Genomic DNA, 25,981 nt, shown 5'->3' with positions numbered 1-25,981 from the left:
AATCCCTATCAAAACCCAAGTAAGTTATTTTGTAGACAACAAAAAATGCATTCTGAGGCAAAAGACTCATAATAGCCAACACAATATTGAAGAACAAAGCTGGAGGCTGACACTACCAGACTTCAACACTTATTACAATCCTGCAGTAAACAAGATAATGAAGTATTGGTGAAAGAATAGACAACTAGATAAACGAAACAGAATAGAGAGCCCGGAAATAGACCCCCATAAATAGAGTCAACTGATCTTTGACATTGCAGCAAAGGCAATTCAATGGAGAAATGACAGTCTTTTCAACAAATGGTGATGTAACAACTGGACAGCCACATGCAAAAAAATTAACCTAGACACAGACCTTTACCTGTGACAAATATTAACTCAAAACGAATTATAGACTTAAATGTAAAATGAAAAACTATAAAACTCCTAGAAGATAATGTAGGAGAAAACTTAGATGATCTTGGGTTTGGCAATGACTTTTGACATATAACACCAAAGACATGATCTATGAAAGAAATAATCAATAAGTTGAACTTTATTAAAATTAAAAACTTCTGCTACATAAAAGTCTTGTCAAGAGAATGAGAAGACAAACACAGACTGGGAGAAATTATTTGCAAAAGATAGCTGATAAAAGGGCTGCTATCTAAAATATACAAAGAATATACAAAATATACCAAAAATGCAGCACTAAGAAAACAAACAGCCCTATTAAAAATGGGCCAAAGACCTTAATAAACATCATAACAAAGAAAACATACAGCTGGCAAACCTCATATGAAAAAATACTCCCCATCATATGTCATCAGGGAAATGAAAATTAAAACAGTAAGATACCACAACTCACTTATTAGAATGGCCAAAATTCAGATCATCAACATCAAGTGCTGACAAAGGTGTGGAGCAACAGAAACTCATTCATTCCAAGTGGAAATGCAAAATGGTATGGCCACTTGGAAAGACTGGTTGGCAGTTTCTTACAAAAGTAAACACACTCTTACCATACTATATAGCAATTACACTCCTTAATATTTACCCAAAAGAGCTGAAAACTTATGTTGCACACAAAAACTTGCACAGATGTTTATAGCAGCTTTATTTATAATTGCTAAATCTTGGAAGCAACCACGATGTCCTTTGGCATATCAATGAATAAATAAATTGTGATATATCCAGGCAATGGAATGTTATTTAGTGCTAAAAAGAAATGAACTGGCAGGGCACTGTGGCTTACATCTATAATCCCAGCACTTTGTGAGGCTGAGTCAGGGGGATCTTACCCTAAAAAAGTAAAAATATTACCCCCAAGTGGTGGCGCATGTCTGTAGTTCCAGCTACTTGAGAGGCTGAGGTGGGAGGATCACTTGAGGCCAGGAGTTTGAGGATGCAGTAAGCTAGGATCATACCACTGCACTCCAGCCTAGGCAACAGAGTGAGACTATGTCAGAAAGAAGGAAGGAAGGAAGGAAGGAAGGAAGGAAGGAAGGAAGGAAGGAAGGAAGGAAGGAAGGAAGGAAGGAAGGAAGGAAAGAAGGAAGGAAGGAAGGAGAAAAGGAGGGAAGGAAGGGAGGAAGGAAGGAAGGAAGGAGGGAAGGAAGGAAGGAGAGAGAGAGAGAAAGAGAGAGAGAGAGAGAAACGAAGGAAGGAAGGAAAAGAAAAGAAAAGAAAAGAAAGAAAGAAAGAAAGAAAGAAAGAAAGAAAGAAAGAAAGAAAGAAAGAAAGAAAGAAAGAGAAAGAAAGAAAGAAGGAACGAAGGAAGGAAGGAAAGAAAGAAAGAAAGAGAGAAAGAGAGAAAGCGAGAAAGCAAGCAATGAACTGTCAAACCGTGAAAAGACATGGAGGAACCCTAAATGCATATTACTAAGAGAATGAAGCCAACCTGAAAAGGCTACGTATTGTGTGATTCCAACTATATGACATTCTAGAAAAGGCAAAACTATAGAGACAATAAAAAGGTCAGTTATTGCCAGGAGCTGGGGGGAGGGAACGATGAATTGGCAGAAGAAGAGGATTAAACTATTTTATGAATAGTTTAATGAAATAGGTGGTGAAAATATTTTATATGATACTATAATGGTGGATTCATGTTATTACACATTTGTCACGACCCATAGAATGTACAATACCAAGAATGACCTTAGTGTAAACTACAGGCTTTGGGTGATAATGATGTGTCAATGTAGGCTCATTGATTGTGACAAATGTACCACTCTGGTGTGGGATGTTAATAATGAGAGAGGCTGTGCACGTGTTGGGGGAAGGAGTTTATGGGAAATCTCTGTACCTTTTACTCAATTTTGCTGTGAACCTAGAATTGCTTTTAAAAATAATCTGTTTTTGGCCGGGCACGGTGGCTCATGCCTGTAATCCCAGCACTTTGGGAGGCCGAGGCAGGTGGATCAACTGAGGTCAGGAGTCTGAGACCAGCCCGGCCAACATGGTGAAACCCCGTCTCTACTAAAAATATAAAAATTAACCGGGCATGGCGGCGCATGCCTGTAATCCCAGCCACTTTGGAGGCTGAGGCATGAGAATCGCTTGAACCTAGGAGGCAGAGGTTGTAGTGAGCCGAGATCGCACCACTGCACTCCACCCTGGGTGACAGAGTGAGACTCCATCTCAAAAAAAAAAAAAAAAATTCTGTTTATTCAAAACATCTAGGTGAGAGATGATAATGGCTTAGACAAGGGTGTGGAAGTAGAGAGAAGTGGTTGGATTCAGGATACATTTTGAAGTAAGAGCCAACAGAAATTGCCAGTGGGTTGGATATGCAGGATGAGAACAATGGAAGATTCAGCCTACAGCCTAGATCAGACAACATGTGAAAAAGACATGGGGCCAAGCACAGCATAGATACCCCAGCAAACACCAAAACTTCCTAAAATTTCAGAAGAGATGATGGTTGTTGTCAAGGTAATATGCTAATCAGATAATTCATGGGGACTGGAGGTGAGTTGGACAGGGAGAGGATGGCCAACTCTGGTAAGTCATATTTTATGTGCCATATTTTTTTGTTGTCAGCTGCCCAGTTCCGGAAAGAGGAGAAAAATTGAAGTTATTACAGAAAAAAATAAGAATGATTCATCCCAGGAATGGTACATAATAATAAAGCAATAGGTAACACTTAGTAATTACGGTGGCAAAATTGGCTAGACATGGAATGTGGCATTTTTCAAAGTCCTTTGATAGGCCAGCCTCTTCACTGCAGTACTTTTAGCTTGAGGTAAATTAGATTTGTGTTACAGTGTGAAAAAAAAGCAAAAGGTTTAGTTTTCTAAGCATTTATTGTCAATTCCCAAAGGAAATAATTCTACTCTACTTGGGCCATTTCTATCATTTTTTGAGCCCCTGCTATGCACAAGGCACATTTTTTTTTTCTTTTCTGAGAAAGAGTCTCACTGTGTCACCCAGCCTGGAGTGCAGTGGAGCAATCTCGGCTCACAGCAACATCCACCTCTCGAGTTCACCCAGTAATTTACAAATTACAGCTAATTTCTGAATGTTTAGTAGAGACAGGGCTTCACCATATTGGCCAGGCTGGTCTCGAACTCCTGTCCTTGTGATCCACCCACCTCGGCCTCCTAAAGTGCTGGGATTACAGGTGTGAGCCACCACGCCCAGCCCTATTTTCTCTAGTGCTAACCCAGCAAGTGAGAGATCATGGTGTCCATTTTACAGATGAGAAAAGTAAGGCTTATACTAAGGGATGGAGGGGCACGGTGGCTCATGCCTGTAATCCCAGCACTTTGGGAGGCTGAGGTGGGTGGATCGTTTGAGGTCAGGAGTTCAAGATCAGCCTGGACAATACGGTGAAACTCCATCTCCACTAAAAATAAAAAAATTAGCCAGGCATGGTGGTACACACCTGTAAGCTACTGGGGAGGCTGAGACACAAGAATTGCTTGAACCTGGACAGTGGAGGTTGCAGTGAGCTGAGATCGCACACTGTACCCCAACATAGGTGACAGAGTGAGACTCTGTCTCAAAAACCAAAACAAAACAAAACCAAAGTGATCACTAGCTAAGGAGTCACAAACCCGGAATGAAAACCAAACATAATGAATCTCCATAGCCCATGCATCTTCTACTAGGCCACATTACCTCACCTTATTGCTCACAATAGCCAGCCTTCACTGAGTACTTACCTCGTGTCAGGCTCTGGTATATTATAACTGTTAATACAAACTATTATTATTCCCATTTTAAAGATGGGGAAATTAAGGCCTGGAGAAGTTAAGAAACATACTATAGATTCCTTTGTTGGTAAGTTGGGACCCATACAATGTAGTTCCAGGTTCCAGGATCCATGATCTTATGCTTTTTCAAAAAGTATTTCTTGGCCAGGTGCTGTGGCTCACACCTGTAATCCCAGCATTTTGGGAGGCCGAGGTGAGTGGATCATGAGCAGCCTGGCCAACATGGCGAAACCCCATCTCTACTAAAAATACAAAAATTAGCCAGGTGTGGTGGCGTGCACCTGTAATCCCAGCTACTCAGGAGGCGGAGGCAGGAGAATCGCTTGAACCTGGGGGGCAAAAATTGCAGTGAGCCAAGATCGCGTCATTGCACTCCAGTCTGGGAGCCTGGGCAATAAAGCGATACTCCGTCTCAAAGAAAAAGAAAAAAAAAGTATTTCTTTAACATCATAGTAGTATTCGTGGTAATAATATCAGAAAATACGACAAAGAAAAAGAAAAAAATCATCTATAATCCTGTCATTCTGAGATAACCATGATATTCATTTTGGTGGGTAACCTTTTAATCTTCTTCCTACACACATACATACATGCACATTTTGTATAAAAATAAGATTGTATTATCTTTGCCTTTAACCTACCCTTCCCTCTCTCTCTCACTTAATAATATGTTGTCCACATCTTTCTGCTTTAAATATTTTCTACAGTGGTGATTTTTTACCCTCTTGGGTCAGGTACCTATTTGGGAATCTGTAAGAATCCTCTCCCCAAGAAGTGTGTACACATACACACACACACACACGCAAACACACACACACACAGTTCTGCATATAATTTCAGAGATTTCCTGAACCATGAACTCTAACTGAGAACCTCATTCCTGCATCATCCTTTCCAATGCCTGAATAATATTCCATCATGGACAGATGCCCTGTAAATTATTGAACCAATCTAAACCAGTAGATTTGTCAAGTCTCCTGTGGTTGTGTGTTAAGATTATTTCCAATCTCCCACTATTATAAACAATATTGCAATGACTATTCTTATGGATAAATCTTTGGGTATAGCCTATTTATTTCCTTGGGATTCATTCCAAGAATATGAACATTTTAAAGACTTTTGATAGTATTTCCAAATTGCCCTCCAGAAAGGGTGTTTCCAATTACACTCCCTCCAGCAGCACCTAAGAGGCCCCTTTCTCCACTTCGTTTCTCACATTGGATCTTACACTGGAGTTTGGGCCGGGTGTGGTGGCTCACGCCTGTAATCCCAGCACTTTGGGAGGCTGAGGAGGGCGGATCACCTAAGGTCAAGAGTTTGAGACCAGCCTGGCCAACATGGTGAAACCCTGCCTCTACTAAAAATACAAAAAATTAGCCGGGTGTGGTGGCGTGCACCTGTAGTCCCAGCTACTTGGGAGGCTGAGGCAGGAGAATCACTTGAACCCAGGAAGTGGAGGTTGCAGTGAGCCGAGATTGTACCATTCATTGCACTCCAGCCTGGGCACAGAGTGAGACTCTCTCAAAAAAGGTAAATAAATAAAAGAAAAGAAAATATTCGATTTTGTACCTTCTTAATCCTGGCTCAGAACTTTTCTTTCTCTTTTTGCTGTCTTGAAGGCAGTGATTTCTGGCTCAAGGAACTAGAAACAGCAGTCTTTGGGGAAGACTCCAGATTGGGAATTGCTGTCTTTCTCTACTTCAGTGAAGCCCCGAAGACTGGTTTCCTAGACTTAGCATAAGATTTTTCTTTACAGATCTCTTTGTCCTTGTAGGAAAAGCATCACTGGGTGAGAAGAAACAAACAGGCTGATCTTTTCTTTTTAATCTTTGTTAATTTTAAAATTGATATTATGAAATGTTTGTCCCCATAAGAACCAGAAGGATTCTCTTTACTAGATCTTAAAATTCACAGATAAGTAATCCTGTAATGTGACTATTCCTTCTCTCCTACTTTAGACAGCCAAATCTGGTTCTCGATATATAAAATTTACAGGAGAAAAACTGAAGTTTGGCTTGAGAAGTCTACAAGAATGGTTAGAAGGAGAAATCTCCTGCATATAGTAGGCACTCAATAAATGCTGAATTGCACTGGAAGCCTTGGACACGCACCCTGGAGTAACAGAGGATGTCGTGTACGTGTTTAACTACTGAAGCTTTCATTAACTGTGGCAGTGTTAAATACAGTCGACACTAATGAGGGGGAGTGGTGACCTGGATACACCAAAACAGAGGGAAATCCCAGATCAACTCTATTTAGTCTTGAAATACAGTCCATGACTTTTTTTTTTTTTTTCTGTAACAAATGTACCTTTCCAATTCTGCTTGGCTTGGATGAATATTGCAATGAGCTTATCCTCCACGAGCCCACAGAGAAAACGCACTGCATGAGGCAGTCGACCAACCAGATTTAAAAGTCACCAAGGAAAGTTGAATTTGAACATACTGGCTGGTATTAAGAAATTATTATTAGTTGCATTAAGTGTGATGTGGATGTTATTTTCACTATGTAGGGAATATGCTCCTTTTTTCTTTTAAAGATACGTATTGGAATTAACAAATAAAAGTTACCATGGACCATCTTCAAAAGGGACACTAAAGATTTGACTATATTATAGCATTAAGTACCATTTACTGAAATTCTTTGGTGCAAGCCAGTTTAGATACTTAATTTGAATCCTAAATAAACCTCTATGAGGCAGTTGTCATTATCCTCATTTTACAGGTGAATGAACTGAGCCTCAGAGGCAGTAGTGACTATCCAATGTTTCTGTCCCAATTCTGCTTCAGGGAACCCCTCTCCCTCCCACTGGACCCTATCATGATGAGACAGTCATGATACTGTCTCATCAACAATAGTTGAAGTACCAACAGTCAAAGTACCCTGCCGTGCTGCCCAGAATGTGGTGTGGGACCTGGGCCTCTCATGTAATCTTCAATGTACGTGACTAATATTCAGAGCAGAGATGGCAGAAACTCTGAGGACCTCATCCATCAGCCCTTTCTGAGGTCCAGAGCTTGAGCCTCCCCTGGGTCAAGGCAGCCACATTAGTTTCTATCACATGCAACTGAAGCATACTGACCAAGAGAGAAACGTTACCTGACTGCTGCCAGACAGCCCAGCTAGTAAGTGGCAGAGGGAGGATTTGAACCCAGAGCTGTCTAATGTCAAAGTCCCATGCTGCCTCTCAAGCAATATCCCTAAGGAGTCAAGTTCATGTGACTTCCAAGTCCTGACTTTCACTTTTTCATGCCTTCTGCATCTTCCTTGTAAAATTCTTACACACTTACCTCCATGTCTCTCTACGCACAGGTGTCTAATAATGCATCTCTGCACTATTGGAACTTTGGGTACCCAGCATTTAATTCAGTGATTGCTTTAATCCATATTCCCCCAGAATAACAAGCTATGGAGGATACAATTTACTGCGACTTTCACCATCTCCCTGTAAGTAGAACAACATTGACAGAGAAGCAGGAATAGGTCATCTGGTCCAACTTCCTGCCTCAAATAAATGCTGCCCTCAAATCAATACAATTCAGTCATGTGACTGGAGTCACTTTTGCTATCATCATGATTACAAGTCTACTAACTAATGTCAGCCTTACAGAGCACCATGTGCTATTCTAATATAGAATGTGCTAAGTCCCAAAATAAGACCGCAAGAGAGATCCTCAGCAGCCTTGGAGGGTAGTGGGAAGACCACAGGCTCTGTAACCAAAAAGACACGTCTCATCCCAGCTGTGTGACTTTGGACAATTACCTACTTTCTCTGAGCCTCAATCTCCTCATCTGTAAAATGGGGATAATAATAGTGCCAACCTTACAGTGTTCTTGAGATGATTGTATCAGATGATAACTATCAGATGACAGTTAAACGGCTTGATACACTGTAGGAGCCAATCACGCCAGTACTTCCTTTCCTAAACAATTTAGGACAGTTGATCGCTTATGCCTATTTTTAAAGATCTCCAAGGAAGGAGAAACCATAGCATCCCTTGGTAGCTACTGCCTGTGTTTAACAACCCACTTAGATGATGTGTGAATATAGCACAGAGGCCCACATCCAAGGAGCCTGACGCAGGCTGGGAGGCATGCCAAGCAGCTTGCTGGACTGCTACCCATCCTATACCTTCCCCCGCCATTGCCTCCTAAATATATATATCAGCTTAGCCATCCTTCCCGGGCCAACCTCTTCTTGGAAACCCTCTCTGATAATCCCCTGATTTGGTATGTTTTTTATTCTCAACCGCTGTAACACCTGTTGGCTATAACACGCTTCAGGCATTTCCCAAAAACAGGCCGGTACTGGAACTATTTATTGAATGAATTCATTAATTCAATAACTATCTATTGAATGCCTTGTACACTGCCAGGCAGCGCCCTAGGTACTGGCCATACGGCAGTGAACAAAACAGACGCGATCCCGCCCTCATGAAGTTCTAGTGGGAGAGAGGAAACAGAAAATAAATATATACTAGGTCAGTTGATCAAAAGTGCGAGGGAGGAAACTGGAGCAGATTTGGAGGGTAAGGAGTGGCTGTTCTATATGGGGATGGTTTGTGTGTGCTTGGCTCCTCGGGGAAACTGTAAGCTCCCAGAGAGTAAGAGGAGGCAATGGAGAGGAGTGGTTAGTGACGAAAGCTCTGGAGTCTGGATGACCCAGTTTAAATCTCTTCCCCTCCACATCCTAGCTGGGTGACAAGTTCCTAACTTCCTGAGTCTCAGTCTCTTCTGGAAAGTGGAGAAAGAACAGCATTGATCTCATGGTCACATTGTGAAGATTCAATGAAATGATGAATGCACAGTGTTCAGCACCAAAGTGGATTCACCCTGAAGCTAATGAAGCTTCAGGGACGCCCCCACTCACCCGCACACACACACTTGTGTGAGCCCCTTCCGAGACCCTTGGAGGGGCCCTAGCAATGAATTGACCTATCTTGCAAAATACGTCAACACCGATCAGTTAAGACTACTGTCTCATCCTGCTTTGACTTTCCTTTGCATGCCAGATGGCACGGAGAGGACACAAGCCTTTCTTTCAAAATGTTGTAATCTTCTTAAAGAGGTTCCTCCCAAATGGCAGAAGCCTCAGGCCTCACAAAACTCGAATCCACTCCTTCCTGGAATGGGGTGGCCGCTACTGTGGACATAACTGGATGTCTTTGTCTCTCTCAAAGTCTCCAGCCGAGTGACCAGCACAGAGCAGGTGTTCGGGAATTACATGATGAATGAAGGAATGATGGAGATCTAGAGCCTCAAACAGCAAGGGGCCTTAAAATGCCAACTGCCGGCCGGGCACGGTGGCTCACGCCTATAATCCCAGCACTTTGGGAGGCCGAGGCGGGTGGATCACCTGAGGTCAGGAATTCGAAACAAACCTGGCAAACATGGTGAAACCCTGTCTCTACTAAAAATACAAAAATTATCTGGGCGTGGTGGTGGGCACCTATAATCCCAGCTACTCAGGAAGCTGAGGCAGGAGAATCACTTGAACCCGAGAGGCGGAGGTTGCAGTGAGCCAAGATCGCACCATTGCACTCCAGCCTGGGCAACAAGAGCAAAACTCTATCACAAAAAAAAAAAAAAAAAAAAATGCTAGCTGCCTCCCTTTCCTCCCTCTCCCACCCCCAAAATTGTTGGAGGACTATAAGGACAACTGAGAGATTTCTAGAAGGTACCTCATTAGGAGAAAAAGAAGAATGAGCAGTTGGCATCAAAGTGAATTCCCTATCCTCTTGGGGGTGCAGGGGTTGCGGGTCACCATCTGAGGATCTCCCCAGCATGCTGAGGAGTGGGAGCAGGTGCCAGGGTAGCCCACTGCTGCCCTAAGACCTGGAGGAGGGGGCTTTGTGGAGCAGGACCACATACTTCCAATGGGATTCCCACCTCCAAAGCCTCGTACTCAGGCCTCAGGACACTCTGGGACTTTCCTGGGTCATCATCAAGAGCCAGCCCCAGGGTCAGACCGTTCTTATAATTAAGCTGAAAAGCTCTTGAAATCTCTACCCAGCATGGGAATGAGCTGTTCTCCCCTGCAAGGGTTGAAAACAGCTCATGACCATCTTCCAAAGGAAAACCCTCCCTACTTGAAAGCAGTTATAAAATCATGCCTCAGCCTTTTGTTTCCCAGCCAAATGATGCCAATTACTAATACCAAAGGGAGAGAACGTGACTCACTGATGTTCCCAGTCCTGACGGCTGACTGCCATCAATTCCCTGGTCCCTAGAGTTCGCTCCGCTGTCTTCTTTCTGACCGTTCTCCACAGTTGTCACCATAAAGTCACCCTCTCTTCTTGCTTTTCTCCAGGAGAGTTCTAGAAGGACTTCCAAAAGCCTGTAGGTCCATTGGCAAGGTCACACCAAGTTCCTTTGTCCACATCCCAATCAGACTCAGAGGAGGACTTGATGGGAGTGTCCTCGTGTGTGTTTGTGTGTGTGCAGGCACGTTTCCTCCTATCATCCATTAAACAGAGAATCTTCATCTGCCCTTGTCTGTCCCCAGTCTCTTGCCTTCTCCAGGTTGTTTCCCGGTCATATACTCGGCGGGTTTCCCTGCTCTTTCCTCATCATTCAGAGGACACAATAGCAAGAGGCAGCCCAGCATAGGCTGTCTCACTAAGGAATATTCTACTTAGAAATAACTGGCCCTGAGCCCTTGGCTCCCAGAAGACTGAAGCCTTAGCCTTCATTCTGCCTTCCTGTCCACCCTCCAAAATGAGAACAAGGCCAGGCGCAGTGGTTCAAGCCTATAATCCCAGCACTTTGGGAGGCCAAGGCGGGTGGATCACTTGAGGTCAGGAGTTCGAGACCAGCCTGGCAAACATGGTGAAACCTCATCTCTACTAAAAATACAAAAGTCAGCCAGGTGTGGTGGTGCACACCTGTAATCCCAGCTACTTGGGAGGCTGAGGCACGAGAATTGCTTGGACCTGGGAGGTGGAGGTTGTGGTGAGCTGAGACCACCCCACTGCACTCCAGCCTCGGTGACAGAGTGAGACTCTGTTTCAAAAAAACAAAACAAAACAAAATGAGAACGAGACCTGAGACTCACAGGAGCGCTTGCCCTTTTACTGGGGGAGAGAGGGAGAGTAACTTTGAATGACTTTGTTTTATTTTATTTTTCTTTGAGACAGGGTCTTGCTTTGTCACCCAGGCTGGGGTGCAGTGGTGCTATCTCGACTCACTGCAGCCTCAACCTCCTGGGCTCAAGCAATCCTCCCACCTCAGCCTCCCAAGTAGCTGGGACTACAGGCACACACCACTACACCTGGCTAATTTTTTTTTTTTTTTTTTTGTAGAGATGGGGTTTGTCCATGTTTCCCAGGCTGGTCTCAAACTCCTGGGCTCAAGTGATCCTCCTGCCTCAGCCTCCCAAAGCACTGGGATTACAAGTATGAGTCATCCTGCCTGAAGGGATCTTTTCAAATGTAAATGTAATCACACAGAGCCTTGTGTCCAAGGCCTCCCACTGCTCTTAGGACAGAGGCAAGAGCGTTGCCTGGCCCTCCAAGCCCTGCATGGCTTGATTTCTCCCTCAACCCCAGCCACCAAGCAGCAACTCACTCTCATTCCCTCTCCCCCATGCTGGCCTTCCCTCAGCTGGTCAAATCCAAAACACTTCTTCCAGCCTCAGGACTTTGCACACTCCTTCGGTCTGGAACACTTGTCCCTCTCTGCCTCACCTGGCAGACCCCCTCTTTTTTTAGCGGGGAGAGGAAGGGAGCCAGTGTGATCACACTTCCTCAGGGAAGCTTCCTCTGTGTTTTTCTCCCTTATACATCCTCATAGAATCATGACCCGGGCCCTTAGTGTCCTCCTCACCATGCCCCAGTGTCATAATCACTCTGTAATTGCTCCATAATACCCTACAATACCCTTGCCCTGCTGCATTCATAGAATCATGAACAGCCATCCATCTGTTCATTAATTCACACTTACTGAGCGCCTAGTATATGTTAGACAGGATTCTGGGGCCAGAGAATACGACGGTGCACAAAAGAAAGCCCTGCCCTCAGAGAACTTCCATTTGAACAGAAGAAGAGATGGTGAGCAAATAGACACATACACATATGATACGCTGTTAGGCAGTGGTAAGTGCTGTGGAGACAAATAAAGCTGAATAAGGACAAGTGTGGTAGCAGGGGGAGGGGCAGCAGAAAAGGCCATTCTGAGCAGGTGACATTTAAACAGAAACCCCAGGCAAATGAGGGAGCAAATCATGCAAAGATGCTTGGAAAGACTATTTCAGACAAAAGGAACAGCAAGGGCAAAGAAATGAACTTGGTAAGTGCAAAGGCTCTGGGGCAGGAATGAGCTTGGTAAGTCCAAAGAATGAACTGATGTGGCTGGCGTAGGGGCAGCAAATTGGGAAATCACCAAATGGGGCTGGAGGACACGTAGACAACTCTTTCAATAAATTTTGCTACAATAAGGAGCACAGAGCTAGTGCAAGAGCCAGGGAGCAATGAGTTCTATGGAAGGTGTTTCTGTTTGGGTTCATGTTTTGTTTGAAGATGGGAAGTATTACAGCATACCTGTGTGCTGAAAGGTAAAGCGTCATAGAGAGGGAGACGTCAGTGATTCATGAGAGAGATCATTTCATCAAAGTCCTTGAGTAGGGGAGGGCAAATGGGATTCAGAACCCCAGGAGAGGGGTGGGCATTATTCAGGCATAGGGATGGTTTACAATTTGCAATACAAAGGAGGGCAGGGCCTGCACATAGAGCGGTTGGAAGTGGGTAAGTTTAGCAGTGGGTAACGAACATTCTGAGGGCCTCTATTTTCTCAGTGAATAGGAAGATGAGATCATCAGCTGAGAACCAGGCAAGAGAAGGGTATTAGAGTTAAAGAAAGAGAAGGTACAAAACAGCTTGAAGAGAGGCAGAGTGCCTGAGATACTGAAGTAGGATTGTTGGGCAATGCAAAAACAGCCACTTATTGGCAGACTTCAGTATAAAATGAGGCCTGTCTGGGCAGCTGTGGGTATTTTCTTCAAGCCATGTTCCAGTGCCCAGATGGAGGCACAAAAAGTTAAGTGCTCCCTTGAGTTGAAGCAGGATTGGGGTGTGGCAGATGAGTGCAGCGGGGCAAGAGTATTATAAGGGTATTACAGAGCAGTTACAGAGCGATGAGGACACTGGGGCATAATGAGGAAATGAAGGGCCCAGGTCATGGGTGGTGAAGGACATTGAAAAAGCGGTAAAGGGGGCCAGTGGACTGAAGACCCCAACGGGGATAGGAAATTGCTGACATGGGAGTTCTAAGACAACTGAGTGAGGAAGATCCGTGGCCACAGTCTAACAGGATGATTGAAATGGAAACTTCAGAGGTGCTGTGGTTATGATGAGGTCTGCGTGGGGCTCTATGGCTAAGGTGAAGTGGAGGAGGCGTCATGGCATGGAGGCTTCAAGAATGGAGGCAAGGCCGGGCGCGGTGGCTCAAGCCTGTAATCCCAGCACTTTGGGAGGCCGAGACGGGCGGATCACGAGGTCAGGAGATCGAGACCATCCTGGTTAACATGGTGAAACCCCGTCTCTACTAAAAAAAAAATACAAAAAACTAGCCGGGCGAGGTGGCGGACGCCTGTAGTCCCAGCTACTCGGGAGGCTGAGGCAGGAGAATGGCGTGAACCCGGGAGGCGGAGCTTGCAGTGAGCTGAGATCCGGCCACTGCACTCCAGCCTGGGTGACAGCGCGAGACTCCGTCTCAAAAAAAAAAAAAAAAAAAAAAGAATGGAGGCAAGGTGACTAGGCGCAGTGGCTCACACCTGGAGTCCCAGCACTTTGGGAGGCTGAGGTAGGTGGATCATCAGGTCAGGAGTTCGAGGCCAGCCTAGCCAACATGGTGAAAACCCTGTTGTCTCTACTAAAAATATAAAATTAGCTGGGTGTGGTGGCACACACCTGTAATCCCAGCTACTTAGGAGGCTGAGGCAAGAGAATCACTTGAACCTGGGAGGCAGAGGTTGCAGTGAGCCAAGATCATGCCATTGCACTCTAGCCTGGGCAACATAGTGAGACTCTGTCTAAAAAGGAAAGAAAAAAAGAATGGAGGCAAGGTGATGCATGGCCATCTATGTGGATCTTAAAGTCACCATGGACAATGGCAGCAGGAGAGAAAGTCAGTGAGCCAGGTGGCCAAATTATCAATAACACATGAGCAGGCAGGTAAGACCACACAATAGACCATTTGGTGACAGGTGCTCTCATTTTTCATGTTTATATTATTATTTGGTTAATGTTGATTTCACCCACTACATACATCACCCACTCTACACATCAGTAAGGAAGGGACATGGCTATTTGTGCTCACCATGTGATCCCCAGCATCTAGTTCAATGTTTAGCACATAGTGGATATTTATTTAAAACTTCTTGAACAAATGCATGAATACTCTTCTCTGGACTTGGAGAAAGAGAGAGGAGGGGAAGAAGGGATCCAATAATTGGCCCTTTTCTCTTGTCATTGAAGTCCTCAGCACAGTCTCAATTTGCAGACACTTCTGTCAATGGTCATTCAACTACCATTCTTAAAATACCTCTTAAGTGCCAGGTCCTGTACTATGCGCTTCAAAGAGAAGTAAGACTTGGTTGATCTTGGAGACCTCAGAGTGTATCTGGGCAGACTAATGAATAAATAACTTCAATACAATGTGAATAGAGCAATGATAGAGATATGAGCAAAATGCTCCCAGACAGCGGAATCTGACTGCCTGGGGGACAGAGGAAAACTGTGGAGACGGGTAATGTCGGGAGAATGAGAAGGGTCAGCTACCAAGACAGATGTCAGGCAAAAAACCAATCTCTACAAAACCATCAAGGATGGGAAAAGCTTGGCAAATTGAGAGGTCTGATGAGGCTAAAAATTAAGCCAAAAATGTCATCTGTCCTTTATATTTATGGCCAATTGGTTTGCAACAAAGATGTCTAGATAATTCAATGGAAAAATAATGGTCTTTTTTTTTTAAATGGTGCTTGGACAACTGGATATCCACATGGAAAAGAATGAAGTTGGACCCCTACTTCAAACCACCTACAAAAATTAATTCAAAATGGATCAAAGACATAAATGTAAGAGCTAAAACTACAAAACTCTTAGAAGAAACATAAGCGTAAGTCTTCATGAGCTTGAATTAGGCAGTGGTTTATGACATATGACACCAAAAGCACAAAGTAAAATGAAAAAAATAGATAAATTGAACTTCATCAAATGTAAACATTTGTGCTTCAAAGGAGACCATCAAAAAAGTGAGAAGAAAACCCACAGAATGGGAGAAAATATTTACAAATCATATACCTGATAAAGGACTAGTGTCCAGAATTTATAAAGAACATTTACAACTCAACAATAAAAAGACAGATAAACTTTTTTGTTTTTTTTTTAGAGTCTCACCCTGTCGCCCAGGCTGGAGTGCAATTGTGCAGTCTTGGCTCACTGCAACCTCCGCCTCCCAGGTTCAAGCAATTCTCCTGCCTCAGACTCCCAAGTAGCTGGGACTACAGTGACCGCCACTATGCCCGGCTAATTTTTTGTATTTTTAGTAGAGACAGGGTTTCACCATGTTAGCCAGGATGGTCTCGATCTCCTGACCTCGTGATCTGCCTGCCTCGGCCTCCCAAAGTGCTAGGATTACAGGCATGAGCCACTGCGCCTGCCCAGATAAACTATTTTTTAAATAGGCAAAGGATTTAAATAATTATTTCTCCAAAGAAGATATACTAATGGCCAGTAAACACATGAAAAGATGCCCAGGATCATTAGTCAGTAGGGAAATGAAAATCACAACTATAATAAGATGTCACTTCACACCCACTAGGATGGCTAGAATGAAAAAAGGTAGACATTGGCCAGGCACGGTGGCTCACGCCTGTAATCCCAGTACTTTGGGAGGCTGAGGCGGGTGGATCGCGAGGTCAGGAGATTGAGACCATCCTGGCTAACACAGTGAAACTCCGTGTCTACAAAAAATACAAAAAATTAGCTGGGCGTCGTGTCATGTGCCTGTGGTCCCAGCTATTTGGGAGGCTGAGGCAGGAGAATCATTTGAACCTGGGAGGTAGAGGTTGCAGTGAGCCAAGATCTTGCCACTGCACTCCAGCCGGTGTGCAGTGACAGAGTGAGACTCTGTCTCAAAAAAAAAAGAAAAAAAAAAGATAGACATTAACAAGTGTTGGTGAGGATGTGGAGAAACTGGAATCCTCATGCATTGGTGGCAGGAATGCAAAATGGTTTGGCTGCTTTGGAAGAGTCTCTCAAAAAGCTAAACATAGTTACACATGACACAGCAATTCCACTCCTAAATATACAGGCAAGAGAACTGAAAACACATGTCCACACAAAAACTTACTGGCAAATGTTCATAGCAGCATGAGTCATAACAGCCAGAGTGGAAACAACCCAAATGTCCATCAACTGATTAATAAATAAACAAAATGTGGTATGTTCATGCAACAGAACATTATTCTGCAATAAAAGGCATGAACACTGATATGTGCTACCACAAAGGTGAACCCAGAAAACATTATGCTAAAAGAAAGAAGCCAGACACAAAAGTTCACACATAGTACAATTTGATTGTATAAAACATCCAGAAAATGGCTGGGCAAGGTGGTTGCCATCTGTAATCCCAGCACCTTGGGAAGCTGAGGTAGGAGGATTGCTTAAGCCCAGGAGTTCAAGATCACCTGGGCAACACAGCAAGACCTCATCTCTACAAAAACTAAAGAAAAAAAAATATTGGCCAGGCATGGTGGCACACACCAGCTACAGGTAAAGTTGTTTGTATTCTATGCCAATGGATTCATCAAACCAAATACCTGGGCAGTGGCTCACGCCTATAATCCCAGCACTTTGGGAGGCCAAGGTGGGTGGATCACAAGGTCAAGAGACCGAGACCATCCTGGTCAAAATGGTGAAACCCTGTCTCTACTAAAAATACAAAAACAAAAGTTAGTCGGGCATGGTGGTGTGTGCCTGTAATCCCAACTACTCGGGACACTGAGGCAGGAGAATAGCTTGAACTCAGGGGGCAGAGGTTGCAGTGAGCCGAGATTTCGTCACTGCACTCCAGCCTGGGTGACAGAGCGAGACTCTGTCTCAAAAATAAATAAATACGGGAGGCTGAGGCAGGAGAGTCATTTGAACCCAGGGGGCAGAGGTTGCAATGAGCCGAGATTGTGTCACTGCACTCCAGCCTGGGTGACAGAGCGAGACTCTGTCTCAAAAATAAATAAATATGGGAGGCTGAGGCAGGAGAGTCACTTGAACCCAGGGGGCAGAGGTTGCAGTGAGCCGAGATAGCATCACTGCACTCCAGCCCGGGCGACAGTGCAAGACTCAGTCTCAAAAATAAATAAATAAAATTTTTAAAAATAAAAATAAACTCTTATCTAATTATAATAATAATTGATGGTAGATTTTTTGGAAAATATAGAAAATTGCAAAGAAGAAAATTGAAATAATCCATAATCCTACTAGTTAAAATGTCTACTGACATTTTAGTATATTTTTTTCTATGAGCAAACATCATTTTTAATGCCTTGTAAGAAGTCATCCAATATCATAAATCAAGGATCCCCAACTGGTCTGTGACCTGTTAGGAACTGGATTGCACAGCAGGAGGCAAGCAGTAGGCAGGCAAGCGAGGGAAGCTTTATCTGTATTTACAGCCACTCCCCCTAGCTCGCATCACCACCCCAACTCTGCCTCCTGTCAGATCAGTGGCAGGATTAGATTCTCACAGGACTACGAACCCTGCTGTGAATAGCGCATTCGAGGGATGTAGGTTGCACGCTCCTTGTAAGAATCTAATACCTGATGATCTGAGTTGGAGTTGAAGCAGTGATGCTAGCACTGGGAGCATCTGTAAATACAGATGAACATTAGCAGAAAGGTTTGACCACACAGAGACCACAGTCAATCAGTTGCTTACAGACTCATATCAAAACCCTATCAGTGGCCAGGCACGGTGGCTCACACATGTAATCCCAGCACTTTGGGAGGCCGAGGCGGGCAGATCATGAGGTCAGGAGATCGAGACCAGACTGGCCAGCATGGTGAAACCCCATTTCTACTAAAAATACAAAAATTAGCCAGGCATGGTGACACACGCCTGTAATCCCAGCTACTCAGGAGGCTGAGATGAGAGAATTGCTTGAACCCGGGAGATGGAGGTTGCAGTGAGCCGAGATTACGCCACTGCATTCCTGACTGGGCAACAGAGTGAGACTCTGTCTCCAAAACACAAAAACAAAAAAATCCTATCAGTGAGTGGTAAGTGACAATTAAGCTGCATCTGGTGTCAGGCTTTATAATGGCAAGTGAGTTGAAAAAGAAGTGCACAATCAATGTAAGGCACTGGAATCATCCCAAAACCAGCCCCTGCCCCCCTCACCATCCATGAGAAAGCTGTCTTCTATGAAACCAGTCCTCGGTGCCGAAAAGACTGGGAACCACTGTCATAGATTACTTCTATTTTAATATAATAAGTATATCCAACTTTTCCCTATATAAATAATGGCATAATAAATAAGCTTTTATGAGAGCAAGAAGCTTTTTCACAGATGGGGTTATTTCCTTTGCTTCTTTTTTTGTTGGTTTGTTTGTTTGTTTTTGAGATAGAGTCTTCCTCTGTTGTCCAGACTGGTCTCAAACTTCTGGTCTGAGGCAATCCAACCACCTCAGCCTTCCAAAATGCTGGCATTACAGACGTGAGCCGCTGTGCCTGGTCTCCTTTGCTTCTTCTTTTTTTTTTTTTTTTTTTTTGAGACGGAGTTTCCTTCTTGTTGCCCAGGCTGGAGCACAATGGTGCGGTCTCTGCTCACTGCAACCTCCGCCTCCCAGGTTCAAGCAACTCTCCTGCCTCAGCCTCCCAAGTAGCTGGGATTACAGGTGCCCACCACCATGCCCAGCTATTTTTTTTTTTTTTGTATTTTTAGTAGAGGCAGGGTTTCACCATGTTGGCCAGGCTGGTCTCAAACCCCTGACCTCAGGTAATCTGCCTGCCTTGGCCTCCCAAAATGCTGGGATTACTGGCATGAGCCACTGCTCCTGGCCTCCATTACTTCTTAGAAATGAAATCATTGCATCAAAGGCTGAATATATTTAAGTTCTTGTTATATATTTTTGAATTGTATTTTAAAAGAGTTGGACAGCTTGCATTTCTAGTAGTAATCAATCAGATTGCCTGTTTCACAGCATCTACATCAGCATCAAATATTATACTTTTTAAAATTCTCCCTGTTTTATCGTCATTCTGATGGAGGTTTCATAAGCAGGGGAGGGGCCGATTGGGTTTGTGTTTTAGTTGATAGAAAGGCTGGGCTGCAGAGAGGTGAGAGAGTGCTGGTACGGAGACCAATTAGGAGAATGTTATACTGGCACAGGAAAGAGATGACATAGGCAGTGCCAGGGAAGGTGGGTTTAAGACATTTAAGATTTAAAAGATATTTCTAAGAAAGATCTGGATGAATTTGTGACTGATTCAAAACTGCCAGGGAGGAAGTGAGGGGTGCCAAGGTTCACTCCGAAGTATCTGGCTTTGGAGGTAGATTGCGGGGTGATTGCATTCACCAAGACAGGGAAACCCGAAGGAGAACAGGTTTGGAAGGAAAATAAAGCTTCCTATTTGCAACATGTTACTGCGGGTACCTTCCAGAGCTCCAGTTGAAGACGTCAAAATATCCATTAACAACATGAATCTGAAGCTTAGCAGAGAAGATGGCACTGGGGATAAAAGTTTGGGAATGACTGGGTGCGGAGGCTCACACTTGTAATCCCAGCACTTGGGAGACCGAGGCAGCCGGATCACTTGAGGTCAGGAATTCGAGACCAGCCTGCCAACATGGTGAAACCCTGTCTCCACTAAACTATAAAAATTAGCTGGATGTGGTGGTACACCCCTGTAATCCCAGCTACTCAGGAGGCTGAGGCAGGAGAATTGCTTAAGCCCAGGAGGTGGAGGTTGCATTGAGCCGAGATTGTGCCATTGCACTCCAGCCTGAGTGACAGAGCCAGACTCCGTCACCAAAAAAAAAAAGAAAAAAAAAAAAAAGAAAAAAAAGTTTGGGAATGGTCTCTGCAAAGGATGATGAATGAGAGATCACTTGGGGATAAAGAATTAACTCAGGGGAAAGCAGCATTTGGAAGGCAGAATGAAGAATGAGTGAAGAAAGAATTGTTCAGTAAGCAGGGGGGAACCCACAGATACTGGTACCCAAATGCCAGGGAGATAAGGAGATTCAGGGAGGGAGAACAGTCAACAAGGTGAAAATATTCCACTGCCCCAGAAGTCAAAGAGGGTGAAGACCAAGAAAGATCTCACAGAGAGTCCCTGGGAGAGGAAAGCAAGGAGAGGCTAAAAAGGAGCAGAGGGAGGAAGCTAAATCTGAGGGTTTATTTTAGAGTGACCTTGCAGGCAGTTGGGGGGTGTTGGGAAGGTGCAAGAGAGGACGCTGGCCTCAGTGGTGAGTCATTCTCTTTCCGTTTTTCTCTTGCCTTTCATGGCGCCAAGAGCTAGTCAGTGGCTCTATTCCTTACCATTCACCTGACTTGCACAAGTGGTGAAACTGAAAGTTGGGGAAGAGACTGGAGGCTCAGCCTTGGCCCTAGGGCTGGAGACCTGTTTCTTAGGCATGGTTCTGCTGTAATCACAGATACCTAATGGAGGCTGAACCTCAGATCTCCGTACTTATAAGATGGAGGGGTCGGAGCGGAAAGTGTTGCCTGCAGCTAGCTGTGGTTTGGTGTTTGTCTACACCCACGGTGTCACATGGCTGCAGTAAAGTGAGAAAAATAAGGCCAAGGTAATGTGTGTATCATGAATGAAGTTAAAAGTATGCAATTTAAAAGACCGTCCTTTATTCTGAGATTATGTCTTTCTTGGTTTCTCTCTCTCTCTCTGGCATCTGTTTTTTCTTTTTTTTTTTTTCTTCCAACTTTTATTTCAGGTTCAGAGGGTACATGTGCAGGTTTGTTCCATGGGTAAACTGCATGTTGCTGGGGTTTGGTGCACAAATGATTTTGTCACCTAGGTAGTGAGCATAGTACCCAAGAGGTGGTTTTTCTATCCTCACCCACCTCTCTCCCTCCTCCCCCTAGTAGTCCCCACTGTCTATTGTCCCCCTCTTTGTGACCATGTGTTCCTCAATATTTAGCTCCCACTTGTAAGTGAGAACATGTGAAATTTGGTTTTCTGTTCCTGCATTAATTCACTTAGGATAATGGCCTCCAGCTGCATCTATGTTACTGCAAAGGACATGGCTTCATTGTTTTTATGGCTGCATAGTATTTCATGGTGCATACATTTCCTGTTTCATGGATGGGAAGTGGCCCTTTCTTTTGTGAAATGAAGGTAGATGGTAGCTGAGGATCGCTGCGTGTTTTCTCTCCACATCTTTACGTAGTGAGTGAGAAGTTGGTAACTCAGTTGGCTCCCCAGTCAGTTTGGGAGGGTTACTGATTTATTAATTGCAAAACTGTGGGAATGAATGGCCAAGATGTTTTTTTTCAGGACCTTCTCCTCTAAAATCCTAAACTCCCGGACCACTGAAGATAGTTCTTGGAAGGAAAATATAGTGACACAGCTGTCAGTGTGGGGTGAAGCGGGTACTGTTGATCCACCACGCCCTGCACCCCCTCCACACACAATGCCTTTGAGTCTGGGCCTCTGCTGCAGAGTGGTGAGCTCCTGGCCTCCCCTTTGGCCCTCAGTCCTCCACGTGCTTTGCAGGTCCGGCTACCTAGAACCCAAGCTTCTGTCACTGCTGCTCCTGCCCAGAGACCAAACGCTCCTGGCTTTCTGTCCCAGCTCAATACAAGGTTCCTGCACACAGTAGGTGCTCAGTATCTACTGAATAAGTGAATCAATGAATTCCCATTTTACCTATAAGGAAACTGACTCATCCCCTCTTTAAACTCCTTGAAGATAGGGATATGTACTCCCAGGGTCGACCCTGAGTCCTGGTGAGTGCTCAGGGGATAGTTAAAATATGTTATTTTGCTGACATCACTTGGCTAATGCGTGGCAGAAATTAAATTTGAATCTAAATCCTCCCACTTCAGCCCGCCGCTGTCTCTCCCCACCGTCACCACAGAATGGTGGGACATCCGTCATCAGAAAAGGTGAGTTTTGGGAGCAGGACAACCTTTCTAGGCCCCTTTAAATCAAACTCAGCAGCACAAGCATGAGCCAGGTCTTCCCTCCAGCAGTGATTTTACTCTTGTTCACACTGGCAGATAAAGAGGGGTAAACGTGAACTGTCTACATGAGAGGCAGTTTTTACACTTCATCTTTATTTTTCTGAAAGTAATTATTGCACTGAGTTTAAGAAGTCAAGGCCAGGTGCAGTGGCTCATGCCTGTAATCCCAACACTTCGAAAGGCTGAAGCGGGAGGATGGCTTGAGGTCAGGAGTTTGAGACCAGACTGGGCAACATAGTGAGATCCCATCTCTACAAAAAATTTAAATATTAGCTGGGAGTGGTGGCATGTGCCTGTAGTCCCAGATACTCAGGAGGCTGAAGTGGGAGGATTGCTTGAGCCCGGGAGGTCGAGGCTGGAGTGACTCACGACTGCACCACTGCACTCCAGCCTGGGCTACAGAGTGAGACGATGTCTCAGAAAAAGCAAAACAAAACAAAGCAAAAAAAAAAAAACAAAAAAAAAAAAACCCAAAAAACAGAAGAAATCAAAGAGCAGGGTGCCATGGCTCATGCCTGTAAACCCAACACCTTGGAGGCTGAGACAAGAGGATTGCTTGAGGCCAAAGAGTTCAAGACCAGCTTGGGCAACATACTGAGACCCTGTCTGTAAAATTAAAAAAATTCTTGTAAATAAAAAACACAAAAGTCTCATGGGAGAAGGGAAAGCATCAGGAAGAAGAGCTAACAGACGCTGGGCTTAACACCTGGGTGATGGGATGATCTGTGCAGCAAACGACCAAGGCACACGTTTACCTATGTATCAAACCTGCGCATCCTGCACATGGACCCCTGAACTTGAAATACAAGATGGGGAAAAGAAAAAAAAGTTCAAAGGTTACCAAAAACACCTTTAACAAAAAATAGTAATGCCTTCCTTCCCTTTACTCCAGAGGTGACCACAATCACTCTGTTGTACGTATTTTATGGTATTTATCTTCAGATGTCTAAAGAACAGGCTTAGTCACTGTCTCCATTTGTTGGTTTGACCCGTCATCTCTGGACCAGCCTGACAAATGAGCAGTTAGCTTTTTAAGGTACTTCCTGTTCCCCTCTTCTACTCAGTGTAGTACACCTCTTGCTTAAGTTAACATTCAATGTTTATCTTATTATGATTATGTGATTTTTATTCAATTGAGCCCATTGAGACCAAGATATGTTTCTCTTCTTGTACAACTTTTTGTTTTCCCTAAAGTTAGTAATTAGGTCTCTTTCTTTTTAAAAATTTGCTTACTATTCTAGATACCTAACAATAACTTTTCTTAGATCTTCTAAGAGCCTTTTAATATTTCCACACATCAAGAAATTCAGATAATCTACCCATTCCATTTTTTCTCACTGATCATCCTCCTGGAACCCTCTGTCCTTCTCCTTTTTTTATTTTTTATTTATTTTTCTTGAGACGGAGTCTTTCTCTGTTACCTAGGCTGGAGTGCAGTGGTGTGATCTCAGCTTACTGGAACCTCCACCTCCCAGATTCAAGCGATTCTCCTGCCTCAGCCTCCCAAGTAGCTGGGATTACAGGCATGCGCCACCACGACCGGCTAATTTTTATATTTTGGTAGAGACATGGTTTCACGATGTTGGCTCGGCTGGACTCGAACTCCTGATCTCAAGTGATCTGCCCGCCTTGGCCTCCCAAAGTGCTGGGATTACAGGTGTGAGCCACCATGCCAGGCCCTTCTCCTTCCATCTGGGCTGATTTGCTTCCATTTTCCATCATCCTGGAAGTTTCCTCTGCCACTCTCCTGTTTTGGGATCCCCTGGTTCCCTCGTCTCCCTCTTTCTTGTTTTTTTTCCTAGAAAGTGGGAAGCACACCTTTTGAAAAACTGCATGTCATCGCTTCTCGGCCTTTTGGCTAAGATCAAGTGGAGAAACTGCATGTCTAAAAATGTCTTTGTTTCCCTTCAATACTTAATTGATAATTGAGCAGAATATGAAATTATAGGTGGGAATCATTTCCCTCAGGATTTTGATGCCTCACTCTATTTTCTTCTAGCTTCTGATGTTTTTATTGAGCAGTCTGAGGCAATTCTGATTGCTGATCCTTTGTAAAAATCTTCTTTTTTATCTCTCGGGAAGCTTTTAGGATCTTTTCTTTATCTGTGGAGTTCTGAAATTTCACAATGCTACGTAAGCCTGAGTGGGACCTTTTTTCCTTCATTGTTCTTGGCGCTCAATGGACCCTTTCATACTGGAAATTCAGATTCTGCACTTCTGGAGAAAGTTTTCTTATTACTTATTTTAATAGTTTTCTCCCCTCCGTTTCTCTGTCCTCTCTTTCTGAAATAAGGCAGAGTAAGGGGGAAGGGAGTGAGAGGAGATACTATTTTAGACAGAGTAGCCAGAAGTCTTTCTCATGAGGTGATATCTGAGCAGAAACCCGAATGAGTATCCTCTCATCTCTGAGAAAAATTGTTAGACTTTTTCTCTCATTCCTTGCTCTGATTCTTTTTCTTTTCCGTTTCCTTTGTCCATCTTTTGTGGTCTCCCTCCTGTCGAGAGGCTTCCCTCACGTGTCTAGTGATCCTTGGCTGAGTGTGCACATTCAGTGGGAGGCAAAACCTCACATTGTACCCCAAACATATACACAGTTATTATTTGTCTGTTTAAACATTGTTTTAACTTGAGCAACAACAAAAAAGAGAGAGAGACTGAAAGCTGATGGGAAGCTCTGAGTGGGTGCAGTTTGTCACCTGGAGATTTTTCTTTTTTTTTAGACACTGGGGTCTTGAGCTGGGAGGCAGGACTCGGCTCTGGAGGTGGGGCTCCCATACCAGATCAAATTGAGGACTAACTAAAACAGGTCCCGGGCAGAAGCAGCTTTCCATAAGACACGCCCACAAGGGGTGCTATGTCAGTTTACTGTTCCCATGGCAACACCCAGATGTTACCACCCCTTTCCAGGGCAATAATCTTGACCCTGAAATGACCACTCTCATTCTAGAATTTCTTCAAAAACCACCCCTTAATTTGTATATAATTAAAAGTGGGTATAAATATGAGTGCAGTACTGCCTCTGAGCTGCTAGTCTGTGCACACTGCTCTGTGTACCTCTGCTGCTGCTGTGCACGGCCACGTCAATAAAAGTTGCTGTCTAGGCTGGGCACGGTGGCTCATGCCTGTAATCCCAGCACTTTGGGAGACCAAGGCAGGCGGATCACCTGCGGTCAGGAGTTCAAGACCAGCCTGGCCAACATGGCAAAACCCCATCTCTACCAAAACTACAAAAATTAGCCAGGCGTGGCGGCGAGTGCCTGTAATCCCAGCTACTCGGGAGGCTGAGGCAGGAGAATCACTTAAACCTGGGAGGCAGAGGTCGCAGTGAGCCGAGATCGCACCATTGCACTCTAGCCTGAGTGACAAGAGCAAAACTCTGTCTCAAAAAAAAAAAAAGAAAAGAAAAAGAAAAAAACAGTTGCTGTCTAACACCACTGACTTGCCCTTGAATTCTTTCCTGGGTGAAACTGAGAACCCTCCCAGGCTAAGGCCCAATTTGGGGACTTGCTTGTCCTGCATCAGTCTCACTCCCACCCAGGCAGGAGTGCAGAGGCACTAACACAGCTCACTGCAGCCTTGAACTGC

At 44.3% G+C, this 25,981-nt stretch overlaps 1 non-coding gene across 1 annotated transcript; it reads left to right on the top strand.

Moving 5' to 3' along the window:
- The first annotated feature begins 24,234 nt into the window (after positions 1-24,234).
- LOC123568987 (U2 spliceosomal RNA) lies at positions 24,235-24,434 on the top strand. The gene has a single exon (XR_006692525.1). It is a non-coding gene; the product is annotated as a U2 spliceosomal RNA (small nuclear RNA).
- The last annotated feature ends 1,547 nt before the right edge of the window (positions 24,435-25,981 follow it).

This window comes from Macaca fascicularis, chromosome 14 (genome assembly GCF_037993035.2).
Source record: "Macaca fascicularis isolate 582-1 chromosome 14, T2T-MFA8v1.1".
NCBI lineage: Eukaryota > Metazoa > Chordata > Mammalia > Primates > Cercopithecidae > Macaca > Macaca fascicularis.
This window is presented reverse-complemented; position numbering and strand designations above follow the sequence as displayed.